The following is a 16,381-nucleotide window of genomic DNA, read 5'->3' on the forward strand; positions in this document are numbered from 1 at the left end:
TGGCTGGACCTGGTTTTATCACTTTCTGAATTGGACGTTGAAAATGAGCTTATCTCAACCAGCAGAGAGGTCAAATCACAGTAATGCAAACTCAGTCAGAGACATAGTTTTTCACTTGCAACTTGCTTTAACATGTTTAACAGTGCATGAATTGTTGTCTAAAACAAAAAAAGAATGATGCATTTTATGGCTGGATCTGGTTTTATCACTTTCTGAATTGGACGTTGAAAATGAGCTTATCTCAGCCAGCAGAGAGGTCAAATCACAGTAATGCAAACTCAGTCAGAGACATAGATTTTCACTTGCAACTTGCTTTAACATGTTTAACAGTGCATGAATTGTTGTCTAAAACAAAAAAGAATGATGCATTTTATGGCTGGATCTGGTTTTATCACTTTCTGAATTGGACGTTAAAAAAATGAGCTTATCTCAGCCAGCAGAGAGGTCAAATCACAGTAATGCAAACTCAGTCAGAGACATAGATTTTCACCTGCAACTTGCTTTAACATGTTTAACAGTGCATGAAATGTTGTCTAAAACAAAAAAGAATGATGCATTTTATGGCAGGATCTGTTTTATCACTTTCTGAATTGGACGTTGAAAATGAGCTTATCTCAGCCAGCAGAGAGGTCAAATCACAGTAATGCAAACTCAGTCAGAGACATAGATTTTCACTTGCAACTTGCTTTAACATGTTTAACAGTGCATGAATTGTTGTCTAAAACAAAAAAAGAATGATGCATTTTATGGCTGGATCTGGTTTTATCACTTTCTGAATTGGACGTTGAAAATGAGCTTATCTCAGCCAGCAGAGAGGTCAAATCACAGTAATGCAAACTCAGTCAGAGACATAGATTTTCACCTGCAACTTGCTTTAACATGTTTAACAGTGCATGAAATGTTGTCTAAAACAAAAAAGAATGATGCATTTTATGGCTGGATCTGTTTTATCACTTTCTGAATTGGACGTTGAAAATGAGCTTATCTCAGCCAGCAGAGAGGTCAAATCACAGTAATGCAAACTCAGTCAGAGACATAGATTTTCACTTGCAACTTGCTTTAACATGTTTAACAGTGCATGAATTGTTGTCTAAAACAAAAAAGAATGATGCATTTTATGGCTGGATCTGGTTTTATCACTTTCTGAATTGGACGTTGAAAATGAGCTTATCTCAGCCAGCAGAGAGGTCAAATCACAGTAATGCAAACTCAGTCAGAGACATAGATTTTCACTTGCAACTTGCTTTAACATGTTTAACAGTGCATGAATTGTTAACTAAAACAAAAAAGAATGATGCATTTTATGGCTGGACCTGGTTTTATCACTTTCTGAATTGGACGTTGAAAATGAGCTTATCTCAACCAGCAGAGAGGTCAAATCACAGTAATGCAAACTCAGTCAGAGACATAGTTTTTCACTTGCAACTTGCTTTAACATGTTTAACAGTGCATGAATTGTTGTCTAAAACAAAAAAAGAATGATGCATTTTATGGCTGGATCTGGTTTTATCACTTTCTGAATTGGACGTTGAAAATGAGCTTATCTCAGCCAGAAGAGAGGTCAAATCACAGTAATGCAAACTCAGTCAGAGACATAGATTTTCACCTGCAACTTGCTTTAACATGTTTAACAGTGCATGAAATGTTGTCTAAAACAAAAAAGAATGATGCATTTTATGGCTGGATCTGTTTTATCACTTTCTGAATTGGACGTTGAAAATGAGCTTATCTCAGCCAGCAGAGAGGTCAAATCACAGTAATGCACACTCAGTCAGAGACATAGATTTTCACTTGCAACTTGCTTTAACATGTTTAACAGTGCATGAATTGTTGTCTAAAACAAAAAAGAATGATGCATTTTATGGCTGGATCTGGTTTTATCACTTTCTGAATTGGACGTTGAAAATGAGCTTATCTCAGCCAGCCGAGAGGTCAAATCACAGTAATGCAAACTCAGTCAGAGACATAGATTTTCACTTGCAACTTGCTTTAACATGTTTAAGAGTGCATGAATTGTTAACTAAAACAAAAAAGAATGATGCATTTTATGGCTGGACCTGGTTTTATCACTTTCTGAATTGGACGTTGAAAATGAGCTTATCTCAGCCAGCAGAGAGGTCAAATCACAGTAATGCAAACTCAGTCAGAGACATAGATTTTCACCTGCAACTTGCTTTAACATGTTTAACAGTGCATGAATTGTTGTCTAAAACAAAAAAGAATGATGCATTTTATGGCTGGATCTGGTTTTATCACTTTCTGAATTGGACGTTGAAAATGAGCTTATCTCAGCCAGCAGAGAGGTCAAATCACAGTAATGCAAACTCAGTCAGAGACATAGATTTTCACTTGCAACTTGCTTTAACATGTTTAACAGTGCATGAATTGTTAACTAAAACAAAAAAGAATGATGCATTTTATGGCTGGATCTGGTTTTATCACTTTCTGAATTGGACGTTGAAAATGAGCTTATCTCAGCCAGCAGAGAGGTCAAATCACAGTAATGCAAACTCAGTCAGAGACATAGATTTTCACTTGCAACTTGCTTTAACATGTTTAACAGTGCATGAATTGTTAACTAAAACAAAAAAGAATGATGCATTTTATGGCTGGATCTGGTTTTATCACTTTCTGAATTGGACGTTGAAAATGAGCTTATCTCAACCAGCAGAGAGGTCAAATCACAGTAATGCAAACTCAGTCAGAGACATAGATTTTCACTTGCAACTTGCTTTAACATGTCTAATAGTGCATGAATTGTTAACTAAAACAAAAAAGAATGATGCATTTTATGGCTGGATCTGTTTTATCACTTTCTGAATTGGACGTTGAAAATGAGCTTATCTCAGCCAGCAGAGAGGTCAAATCACAGTAATGCAAACTCAGTCAGAGACATAGATTTTCACCTGCAACTTGCTTTAACATGTTTAACAGTGCATGAAATGTTGTCTAAAACAAAAAAGAATGATGCATTTTATGGCTGGATCTGTTTTATCACTTTCTGAATTGGACGTTGAAAATGAGCTTATCTCAGCCAGCAGAGAGGTCAAATCACAGTAATGCAAACTCAGTCAGAGACATAGATTTTCACTTGCAACTTGCTTTAACATGTTTAACAGTGCATGAATTGTTGTCTAAAACAAAAAAGAATGATGCATTTTATGGCTGGATCTGGTTTTATCACTTTCTGAATTGGACGTTGAAAATGAGCTTATCTCAGCCAGCCGAGAGGTCAAATCACAGTAATGCAAACTCAGTCAGAGACATAGATTTTCACTTGCAACTTGCTTTAACATGTTTAAGAGTGCATGAATTGTTAACTAAAACAAAAAAGAATGATGCATTTTATGGCTGGACCTGGTTTTATCACTTTCTGAATTGGACGTTGAAAATGAGCTTATCTCAGCCAGCAGAGAGGTCAAATCACAGTAATGCAAACTCAGTCAGAGACATAGATTTTCACCTGCAACTTGCTTTAACATGTTTAACAGTGCATGAATTGTTGTCTAAAACAAAAAAGAATGATGCATTTTATGGCTGGATCTGGTTTTATCACTTTCTGAATTGGACGTTGAAAATGAGCTTATCTCAGCCAGCAGAGAGGTCAAATCACAGTAATGCAAACTCAGTCAGAGACATAGATTTTCACTTGCAACTTGCTTTAACATGTTTAACAGTGCATGAATTGTTAACTAAAACAAAAAAGAATGATGCATTTTATGGCTGGATCTGGTTTTATCACTTTCTGAATTGGACGTTGAAAATGAGCTTATCTCAGCCAGCAGAGAGGTCAAATCACAGTAATGCAAACTCAGTCAGAGACATAGATTTTCACTTGCAACTTGCTTTAACATGTTTAACAGTGCATGAATTGTTAACTAAAACAAAAAAGAATGATGCATTTTATGGCTGGATCTGGTTTTATCACTTTCTGAATTGGACGTTGAAAATGAGCTTATCTCAACCAGCAGAGAGGTCAAATCACAGTAATGCAAACTCAGTCAGAGACATAGATTTTCACTTGCAACTTGCTTTAACATGTYTAACAGTGCATGAATTGTTAACTAAAACAAAAAAGAATGATTCATTTTATGGCTGGATCTGTTTTATCACTTTCTGAATTGGACGTTGAAAATGAGCTTATCTCAGCCAGCAGAGAGGTCAAATCACAGTAATGCAAACTCAGTCAGAGACATAGATTTTCACTTGCAACTTGCTTTAACATGTTTAACAGTGCATGAATTGTTGTCTAAAACAAAAAAGAATGATGCATTTTATGGCTGGATCTGTTTTTATCACTTTTTGAATTGGACGTTGAAAATGAGCTTATCTCAGCCAGCAGAGAGGTCAAATCACAGTAATGCAAACTCAGTCAGAGACATAGATTTTCACCTGCAACTTGCTTTAACATCTTTAACAGTGCATGAAATGTTGTCTAAAACAAAAAAGAATGATGCATTTTATGGCTGGATCTGTTTTATCACTTTCTGAATTGGACGTTGAAAATGAGCTTATCTCAGCCAGCAGAGAGGTCAAATCACAGTAATGCAAACTCAGTCAGAGACATAGATTTTCACTTGCAACTTGCTTTAACATGTTTAACAGTGCATGAATTGTTGTCTAAAACAAAAAAGAATGATGCATTTTATGGCTGGATCTGTTTTTATCACTTTTTGAATTGGACGTTGAAAATGAGCTTATCTCAGCCAGCAGAGAGGTCAAATCACAGTAATGCAAACTCAGTCAGAGACATAGATTTTCACTTGCAACTTGCTTTAATATGTTTAACAGTGCATGAATTGTTGTCTAAAACAAAAAAGAATGATGCATTTTATGGCTGGATCTGTTTTTATCACTTTCTGAATTGGACGTTGAAAATGAGCTTATCTCAGCCAGCAGAGAGGTCAAATCACAGTAATGCAAACTCAGTCAGAGACATAGATTTTCACTTGCAACTTGCTTTAACATGTTTAACAGTGCATGAATTGTTGTCTAAAACAAAAAAGAATGATGCATTTTATGGCTGGATCTGGTTTTATCACTTTCTGAATTGGACGTTGAAAATGAGCTTATCTCAGCCAGCAGAGAGGTCAAATCACAGTAATGCAAACTCAGTCAGAGACATAGATTTTCACCTGCAACTTGCTTTAACATCTTTAACAGTGCATGAATTGTTGTCTAAAACAAAAAAGAATGATGCATTTTATGGCTGGATCTGTTTTATCACTTTCTGAATTGGACGTTGAAAATGAGCTTATCTCAGCCAGCAGAGAGGTCAAATCACAGTAATGCAAACTCAGTCAGAGACATAGATTTTCACCTGCAAYTTGCTTTAACATGTTTAACAGTGCATGAAATGTTGTCTAAAACAAAAAAGAATGATGCATTTTATGGCTGGATCTGTTTTATCACTTTCTGAATTGGACGTTGAAAATGAGCTTATCTCAGCCAGCAGAGAGGTCAAATCACAGTAATGCAAACTCAGTCAGAGACATAGATTTTCACTTGCAACTTGCTTTAACATGTTTAACAGTGCATGAATTGTTGTCTAAAACAAAAAAGAATGATGCATTTTATGGCTGGATCTGGTTTTATCACTTTCTGAATTGGACGTTGAAAATGAGCTTATCTCAGCCAGCAGAGAGGTCAAATCACAGTAATGCAAACTCAGTCAGAGACATAGATTTTCACTTGCAACTTGCTTTAACATGTTTAACAGTGCATGAATTGTTAACTAAAACAAAAAAGAATGATGCATTTTATGGCTGGACCTGGTTTTATCACTTTCTGAATTGGACGTTGAAAATGAGCTTATCTCAACCAGCAGAGAGGTCAAATCACAGTAATGCAAACTCAGTCAGAGACATAGTTTTTCACTTGCAACTTGCTTTAACATGTTTAACAGTGCATGAATTGTTGTCTAAAACAAAAAAAGAATGATGCATTTTATGGCTGGATCTGGTTTTATCACTTTCTGAATTGGACGTTGAAAATGAGCTTATCTCAGCCAGCAGAGAGGTCAAATCACAGTAATGCAAACTCAGTCAGAGACATAGATTTTCACTTGCAACTTGCTTTAACATGTTTAACAGTGCATGAATTGTTGTCTAAAACAAAAAAGAATGATGCATTTTATGGCTGGATCTGGTTTTATCACTTTCTGAATTGGACGTTAAAAAATGAGCTTATCTCAGCCAGCAGAGAGGTCAAATCATAGTAATGCAAACTCAGTCAGAGACATAGATTTTCACTTGCAACTTGCTTTAACATGTTTAAGAGTGCATGAATTGTTAACTAAAACAAAAAAGAATGATGCATTTTATGGCTGGACCTGGTTTTATCACTTTCTGAATTGGACGTTGAAAATGAGCTTATCTCAGCCAGCAGAGAGGTCAAATCACAGTAATGCAAACTCAGTCAGAGACATAGATTTTCACTTGCAACTTGCTTTAACATGTTTAACAGTGCATGAATTGTTGTCTAAAACAAAAAAGAATGATGCATTTTATGGCTGGATCTGTTTTATCACTTTCTGAATTGGACGTTGAAAATGAGCTTATCTCAGCCAGCAGAGAGGTCAAATCACAGTAATGCAAACTCAGTCAGAGACATAGATTTTCACCTGCAACTTGCTTTAACATGTTTAACAGTGCATGAAATGTTGTCTAAAACAAAAAAGAATGATGCATTTTATGGCTGGATCTGTTTTATCACTTTCTGAATTGGACGTTGAAAATGAGCTTATCTCAGCCAGCAGAGAGGTCAAATCACAGTAATGCAAACTCAGTCAGAGACATAGATTTTCACTTGCAACTTGCTTTAACATGTTTAACAGTGCATGAATTGTTGTCTAAAACAAAAAAGAATGATGCATTTTATGGCTGGATCTGGTTTTATCACTTTCTGAATTGGACGTTGAAAATGAGCTTATCTCAGCCAGCAGAGAGGTCAAATCACAGTAATGCAAACTCAGTCAGAGACATAGATTTTCACTTGCAACTTGCTTTAACATGTTTAACAGTGCATGAATTGTTAACTAAAACAAAAAAGAATGATGCATTTTATGGCTGGACCTGGTTTTATCACTTTCTGAATTGGACGTTGAAAATGAGCTTATCTCAACCAGCAGAGAGGTCAAATCACAGTAATGCAAACTCAGTCAGAGACATAGTTTTTCACTTGCAACTTGCTTTAACATGTTTAACAGTGCATGAATTGTTGTCTAAAACAAAAAAAGAATGATGCATTTTATGGCTGGATCTGGTTTTATCACTTTCTGAATTGGACGTTGAAAATGAGCTTATCTCAGCCAGAAGAGAGGTCAAATAACAGTAATGCAAACTCAGTCAGAGACATAGATTTTCACCTGCAACTTGCTTTAACATGTTTAACAGTGCATGAAATGTTGTCTAAAACAAAAAAGAATGATGCATTTTATGGCTGGATCTGTTTTATCACTTTCTGAATTGGACGTTGAAAATGAGCTTATCTCAGCCAGCAGAGAGGTCAAATCACAGTAATGCAAACTCAGTCAGAGACATAGATTTTCACTTGCAACTTGCTTTAACATGTTTAACAGTGCATGAATTGTTGTCTAAAACAAAAAAGAATGATGCATTTTATGGCTGGATCTGGTTTTATCACTTTCTGAATTGGACGTTGAAAATGAGCTTATCTCAGCCAGCAGAGAGGTCAAATCACAGTAATGCAAACTCAGTCAGAGACATAGATTTTCACTTGCAACTTGCTTTAACATGTTTAACAGTGCATGAATTGTTGTCTAAAACAAAAAAGAATGATGCATTTTATGGCTTGATCTGGTTTTATCACTTTCTGAATTGGACGTTGAAAATGAGCTTATCTCAGCCAGCAGAGAGGTCAAATCACAGTAATGCAAACTCAGTCAGAGACATAGTTTTTTTACTTGCAACTTGCTTTAACATGTTTAACAGTGCATGAAATGTTGTCTAAAACAAAAAAGAATGATGCATTTTATGGCTGGATCTGGTTTTATCACTTTCTGAATTGGACGTTGAAAATGAGCTTATCTCAGCCAGCAGAGAGGTCAAATCACAGTAATGCAAACTCAGTCAGAGACATAGATTTTCACCTGCAACTTGCTTTAACATCTTTAACAGTGCATGAAATGTTGTCTAAAACAAAAAAGAATGATGCATTTTATGGCTGGATCTGTTTTATCACTTTCTGAATTGGACGTTGAAAATGAGCTTATCTCAGCCAGCAGAGAGGTCAAATCACAGTAATGCAAACTCAGTCAGAGACATAGATTTTCACCTGCAACTTGCTTTAACATGTTTAACAGTGCATGAAATGTTGTCTAAAACAAAAAAGAATGATGCATTTTATGGCTGGATCTGTTTCATCACTTTCTGAATTGGACGTTGAAAATGAGCTTATCTCAGCCAGCAGAGAAGTCAAATCACAGTAATGCAAACTCAGTCAGAGACATAGATTTTCACTTGCAACTTGCTTTAACATGTTTAACAGTGCATGAATTGTTGTCTAAAATAAAAAAGAATGATGCAATTTATGGCTGGATCTGTTTTTATCACTTTCTGAATTGGACGTTGAAAATGAGCTTATCTCAGCCAGCAGAGAGGTCAAATCACAGTAATGCAAACTCAGTCAGAGACATAGATTTTCACTTGCAACTTGCTTTAACATGTTTAACAGTGCATGAATTGTTGTCTAAAACAAAAAAGAATGATGCATTTTATGGCTGGATCTGTTTTTATCACTTTCTGAATTGGACGTTGAAAATGAGCTTATCTCAGCCAGCAGAGAGGTCAAATCACAGTAATGCAAACTCAGTCAGAGACATAGATTTTCACCTGCAACTTGCTTTAACATGTTTAACAGTGCATGAATTGTTGTCTAAAACAAAAAAGAATGATGCATTTTATGGCTGGATCTGGTTTTATCACTTTCTGAATTGGACGTTGAAAATGAGCTTATCTCAGCCAGCAGAGAGGTCAAATCACAGTAATGCAAACTCAGTCAGAGACATAGATTTTCACTTGCAACTTGCTTTAACATGTTTAACAGTGCATGAATTGTTGTCTAAAACAAAAAAGAATGATGCATTTTATGGCTGGATCTGGTTTTATCACTTTCTGAATTGGACGTTGAAAATGAGCTTATCTAAGCCAGCAGAGAGGTCAAATCACAGTAATGCAAACTCAGTCAGAGACATAGATTTTCACCTGCAACTTGCTTTAACATCTTTAACAGTGCATGAAATGTTGTCTAAAACAAAAAAGAATGATGCATTTTATGGCTGGATCTGTTTTATCACTTTCTGAATTGGACGTTGAAAATGAGCTTATCTCAGCCAGCAGAGAGGTCAAATCAGAGTAATGCAAACTCAGTCAGAGACATAGATTTTCACCTGCAACTTGCTTTAACATGTTTAACAGTGCATGAAATGTTGTCTAAAACAAAAAAGAATGATGCATTTTATGGCTGGATCTGTTTCATCACTTTCTGAATTGGACGTTGAAAATGAGCTTATCTCAGCCAGCAGAGAGGTCAAATCACAGTAATGCAAACTCAGTCAGAGACATAGATTTTCACTTGCAACTTGCTTTAACATGTTTAACAGTGCATGAATTGTTGTCTAAAACAAAAAAGAATGATGCATTTTATGGCTGGATCTGTTTTTATCACTTTCTGAATTGGACGTTGAAAATGAGCTTATCTCAGCCAGCAGAGAGGTCAAATCACAGTAATGCAAACTCAGTCAGAGACATAGATTTTCACTTGCATCTTGCTTTAACATGTTTAACAGTGCATGAATTGTTGTCTAAAACAAAAAAGAATGATGCATTTTATGGCTGGATCTGGTTTTATCACTTTCTGAATTGGACGTTGAAAATGAGCTTATCTCAGCCAGCAGAGAGGTCAAATCACAGTAATGCAAACTCAGTCAGAGACATAGATTTTCACTTGCAACTTGCTTTAACATGTTTAACAGTGCATGAATTGTTAACTAAAACAAAAAAGAATGATGCATTTTATGGCTGGACCTGGTGTTATCACTTTCTGAATTGGACGTTGAAAATGAGCTTATCTCAGCCAGCAGAGAGGTCAAATCACAGTAATGCAAACTCAGTCAGAGACATAGATTTTCACTTGCAACTTGCTTTAACATGTTTAACAGTGCATGAATTGTTGTCTAAAACAAAAAAGAATGATGCATTTTATGGCTGGATCTGTTTTTATCACTTTCTGAATTGGATGTTGAAAATGAGCTTATCTCAGCCAGCAGAGAGGTCAAATCACAGTAATGCAAACTCAGTCAGAGACATAGATTTTCACCTGCAACTTGCTTTAACATGTTTAACAGTGCATGAATTGTTGTCTAAAACAAAAAAGAATGATGCATTTTATGGCTGGACCTGGTTTTATCACCTTCTGAATTGGACGTTGAAAATKAGCTAATCTCAGCCAGCAGAGAGGTCAAATCACAGTAATGCAAACTCAGTCAGAGACATAGATTTTCACCTGCAACTTGCTTTAACATGTTTAACAGTGCATGAATTGTTGTCTAAAACAAAAAAGAATGATGCATTTTATGGCTGGATCTGGTTTTATCACTTTCTGAATTGGACGTTGAAAATGAGCTTATCTCAGCCAGCAGAGAGGTCAAATCACAGTAATGCAAACTCAGTCAGAGACATAGATTTTCACTTGCAACTTGCTTTAACATGTTTAACAGTGCATGAATTGTTGTCTAAAACAAAAAAGAATGATGCATTTTATGGCTGGATCTGGTTTTATCACTTTCTGAATTGGACGTTGAAAATGAGCTTATCTCAGCCAGCAGAGAGGTCAAATCACAGTAATGCAAACTCAGTCAGAGACATAGTTTTTTTACTTGAAACTTGCTTTAACATGTTTAACAGTGCATGAATTGTTGTCTAAAACAAAAAAGAATGATGCATTTTATGGCTGGATCTGGTTTTATCACTTTCTGAATTGGACGTTGAAAATGAGCTTATCTCAGCCAGCAGAGAGGTCAAATCACAGTAATGCAAACTCAGTCAGAGACATAGATTTTCACCTGCAACTTGCTTTAACATCTTTAACAGTGCATGAAATGTTGTCTAAAACAAAAAAGAATGATGCATTTTATGGCTGGATCTGTTTTATCACTTTCTGAATTGGACGTTGAAAATGAGCTTATCTCAGCCAGCAGAGAGGTCAAATCACAGTAATGCAAACTCAGTCAGAGACATAGATTTTCACCTGCAACTTGCTTTAACATGTTTAACAGTGCATGAAATGTTGTCTAAAACAAAAAAGAATGATGCATTTTATGGCTGGATCTGTTTCATCACTTTCTGAATTGGACGTTGAAAATGAGCTTATCTCAGCCAGCAGAGAGGTCAAATCACAGTAATGCAAACTCAGTCAGAGACATAGATTTTCACTTGCAACTTGCTTTAACATGTTTAACAGTGCATGAATTGTTGTCTAAAATAAAAAAGAATGATGCATTTTATGGCTGGATCTGKTTTTATCACTTTCTGAATTGGACGTTGAAAATGAGCTTATCTCAGCCAGCAGAGAGGTCAAATCACAGTAATGCAAACTCAGTCAGAGACATAGATTTTCACTTGCAACTTGCTTTAACATGTTTAACAGTGCATGAATTGTTGTCTAAAACAAAAAAGAATGATGCATTTTATGGCTGGATCTGTTTTTATCACTTTCTGAATTGGACGTTGAAAATGAGCTTATCTCAGCCAGCAGAGAGGTCAAATCACAGTAATGCAAACTCAGTCAGAGACATAGATTTTCACCTGCAACTTGCTTTAACATGTTTAACAGTGCATGAATTGTTGTCTAAAACAAAAAAGAATGATGCATTTTATGGCTGGATCTGGTTTTATCACTTTCTGAATTGGACGTTGAAAATGAGCTTATCTCAACCAGCAGAGAGGTCAAATCACAGTAATGCAAACTCAGTCAGAGACATAGATTTTCACTTGCAACTTGCTTTAACATGTCTAATAGTGCATGAATTGTTAACTAAAACAAAAAAGAATGATGCATTTTATGGCTGGATCTGTTTTATCACTTTCTGAATTGGACGTTGAAAATGAGCTTATCTCAGCCAGCAGAGAGGTCAAATCACAGTAATGCAAACTCAGTCAGAGACATAGATTTTCACCTGCAACTTGCTTTAACATGTTTAACAGTGCATGAAATGTTGTCTAAAACAAAAAAGAATGATGCATTTTATGGCTGGATCTGTTTTATCACTTTCTGAATTGGACGTTGAAAATGAGCTTATCTCAGCCAGCAGAGAGGTCAAATCACAGTAATGCAAACTCAGTCAGAGACATAGATTTTCACTTGCAACTTGCTTTAACATGTTTAACAGTGCATGAATTGTTGTCTAAAACAAAAAAGAATGATGCATTTTATGGCTGGATCTGGTTTTATCACTTTCTGAATTGGACGTTGAAAATGAGCTTATCTCAGCCAGCCGAGAGGTCAAATCACAGTAATGCAAACTCAGTCAGAGACATAGATTTTCACTTGCAACTTGCTTTAACATGTTTAAGAGTGCATGAATTGTTAACTAAAACAAAAAAGAATGATGCATTTTATGGCTGGACCTGGTTTTATCACTTTCTGAATTGGACGTTGAAAATGAGCTTATCTCAGCCAGCAGAGAGGTCAAATCACAGTAATGCAAACTCAGTCAGAGACATAGATTTTCACCTGCAACTTGCTTTAACATGTTTAACAGTGCATGAATTGTTGTCTAAAACAAAAAAGAATGATGCATTTTATGGCTGGATCTGGTTTTATCACTTTCTGAATTGGACGTTGAAAATGAGCTTATCTCAGCCAGCAGAGAGGTCAAATCACAGTAATGCAAACTCAGTCAGAGACATAGATTTTCACTTGCAACTTGCTTTAACATGTTTAACAGTGCATGAATTGTTAACTAAAACAAAAAAGAATGATGCATTTTATGGCTGGATCTGGTTTTATCACTTTCTGAATTGGACGTTGAAAATGAGCTTATCTCAGCCAGCAGAGAGGTCAAATCACAGTAATGCAAACTCAGTCAGAGACATAGATTTTCACTTGCAACTTGCTTTAACATGTTTAACAGTGCATGAATTGTTAACTAAAACAAAAAAGAATGATGCATTTTATGGCTGGATCTGGTTTTATCACTTTCTGAATTGGACGTTGAAAATGAGCTTATCTCAACCAGCAGAGAGGTCAAATCACAGTAATGCAAACTCAGTCAGAGACATAGATTTTCACTTGCAACTTGCTTTAACATGTCTAACAGTGCATGAATTGTTAACTAAAACAAAAAAGAATGATTCATTTTATGGCTGGATCTGTTTTATCACTTTCTGAATTGGACGTTGAAAATGAGCTTATCTCAGCCAGCAGAGAGGTCAAATCACAGTAATGCAAACTCAGTCAGAGACATAGATTTTCACTTGCAACTTGCTTTAACATGTTTAACAGTGCATGAATTGTTGTCTAAAACAAAAAAGAATGATGCATTTTATGGCTGGATCTGTTTTTATCACTTTTTGAATTGGACGTTGAAAATGAGCTTATCTCAGCCAGCAGAGAGGTCAAATCACAGTAATGCAAACTCAGTCAGAGACATAGATTTTCACCTGCAACTTGCTTTAACATCTTTAACAGTGCATGAAATGTTGTCTAAAACAAAAAAGAATGATGCATTTTATGGCTGGATCTGTTTTATCACTTTCTGAATTGGACGTTGAAAATGAGCTTATCTCAGCCAGCAGAGAGGTCAAATCACAGTAATGCAAACTCAGTCAGAGACATAGATTTTCACTTGCAACTTGCTTTAACATGTTTAACAGTGCATGAATTGTTGTCTAAAACAAAAAAGAATGATGCATTTTATGGCTGGATCTGTTTTTATCACTTTTTGAATTGGACGTTGAAAATGAGCTTATCTCAGCCAGCAGAGAGGTCAAATCACAGTAATGCAAACTCAGTCAGAGACATAGATTTTCACTTGCAACTTGCTTTAATATGTTTAACAGTGCATGAATTGTTGTCTAAAACAAAAAAGAATGATGCATTTTATGGCTGGATCTGTTTTTATCACTTTCTGAATTGGACGTTGAAAATGAGCTTATCTCAGCCAGCAGAGAGGTCAAATCACAGTAATGCAAACTCAGTCAGAGACATAGATTTTCACTTGCAACTTGCTTTAACATGTTTAACAGTGCATGAATTGTTGTCTAAAACAAAAAAGAATGTGCATTTTATGGCTGGATCTGGTTTTATCACTTTCTGAATTGGACGTTGAAAATGAGCTTATCTCAGCCAGCAGAGAGGTCAAATCACAGTAATGCAAACTCAGTCAGAGACATAGATTTTCACCTGCAACTTGCTTTAACATSTTTAACAGTGCATGAATTGTTGTCTAAAACAAAAAAGAATGATGCATTTTATGGCTGGATCTGTTTTATCACTTTCTGAATTGGACGTTGAAAATGAGCTTATCTCAGCCAGCAGAGAGGTCAAATCACAGTAATGCAAACTCAGTCAGAGACATAGATTTTCACCTGCAAYTTGCTTTAACATGTTTAACAGTGCATGAAATGTTGTCTAAAACAAAAAAGAATGATGCATTTTATGGCTGGATCTGTTTTATCACTTTCTGAATTGGACGTTGAAAATGAGCTTATCTCAGCCAGCAGAGAGGTCAAATCACAGTAATGCAAACTCAGTCAGAGACATAGATTTTCACTTGCAACTTGCTTTAACATGTTTAACAGTGCATGAATTGTTGTCTAAAACAAAAAAGAATGATGCATTTTATGGCTGGATCTGGTTTTATCACTTTCTGAATTGGACGTTGAAAATGAGCTTATCTCAGCCAGCAGAGAGGTCAAATCACAGTAATGCAAACTCAGTCAGAGACATAGATTTTCACTTGCAACTTGCTTTAACATGTTTAACAGTGCATGAATTGTTAACTAAAACAAAAAAGAATGATGCATTTTATGGCTGGACCTGGTTTTATCACTTTCTGAATTGGACGTTGAAAATGAGCTTATCTCAACCAGCAGAGAGGTCAAATCACAGTAATGCAAACTCAGTCAGAGACATAGTTTTTCACTTGCAACTTGCTTTAACATGTTTAACAGTGCATGAATTGTTGTCTAAAACAAAAAAAGAATGATGCATTTTATGGCTGGATCTGGTTTTATCACTTTCTGAATTGGACGTTGAAAATGAGCTTATCTCAGCCAGCAGAGAGGTCAAATCACAGTAATGCAAACTCAGTCAGAGACATAGATTTTCACTTGCAACTTGCTTTAACATGTTTAACAGTGCATGAATTGTTGTCTAAAACAAAAAAGAATGATGCATTTTATGGCTGGATCTGGTTTTATCACTTTCTGAATTGGACGTTAAAAAATGAGCTTATCTCAGCCAGCAGAGAGGTCAAATCATAGTAATGCAAACTCAGTCAGAGACATAGATTTTCACTTGCAACTTGCTTTAACATGTTTAAGAGTGCATGAATTGTTAACTAAAACAAAAAAGAATGATGCATTTTATGGCTGGACCTGGTTTTATCACTTTCTGAATTGGACGTTGAAAATGAGCTTATCTCAGCCAGCAGAGAGGTCAAATCACAGTAATGCAAACTCAGTCAGAGACATAGATTTTCACTTGCAACTTGCTTTAACATGTTTAACAGTGCATGAATTGTTGTCTAAAACAAAAAAGAATGATGCATTTTATGGCTGGATCTGTTTTATCACTTTCTGAATTGGACGTTGAAAATGAGCTTATCTCAGCCAGCAGAGAGGTCAAATCACAGTAATGCAAACTCAGTCAGAGACATAGATTTTCACCTGCAACTTGCTTTAACATGTTTAACAGTGCATGAAATGTTGTCTAAAACAAAAAAGAATGATGCATTTTATGGCTGGATCTGTTTTATCACTTTCTGAATTGGACGTTGAAAATGAGCTTATCTCAGCCAGCAGAGAGGTCAAATCACAGTAATGCAAACTCAGTCAGAGACATAGATTTTCACTTGCAACTTGCTTTAACATGTTTAACAGTGCATGAATTGTTGTCTAAAACAAAAAAGAATGATGCATTTTATGGCTGGATCTGGTTTTATCACTTTCTGAATTGGACGTTGAAAATGAGCTTATCTCAGCCAGCAGAGAGGTCAAATCACAGTAATGCAAACTCAGTCAGAGACATAGATTTTCACTTGCAACTTGCTTTAACATGTTTAACAGTGCATGAATTGTTAACTAAAACAAAAAAGAATGATGCATTTTATGGCTGGACCTGGTTTTATCACTTTCTG

The sequence above is a fragment of the Danio rerio genome, chromosome 8 (genome assembly GCF_049306965.1).
Source record: "Danio rerio strain Tuebingen ecotype United States chromosome 8, GRCz12tu, whole genome shotgun sequence".
Taxonomy (NCBI): Eukaryota; Metazoa; Chordata; class Actinopteri; order Cypriniformes; family Danionidae; genus Danio; species Danio rerio.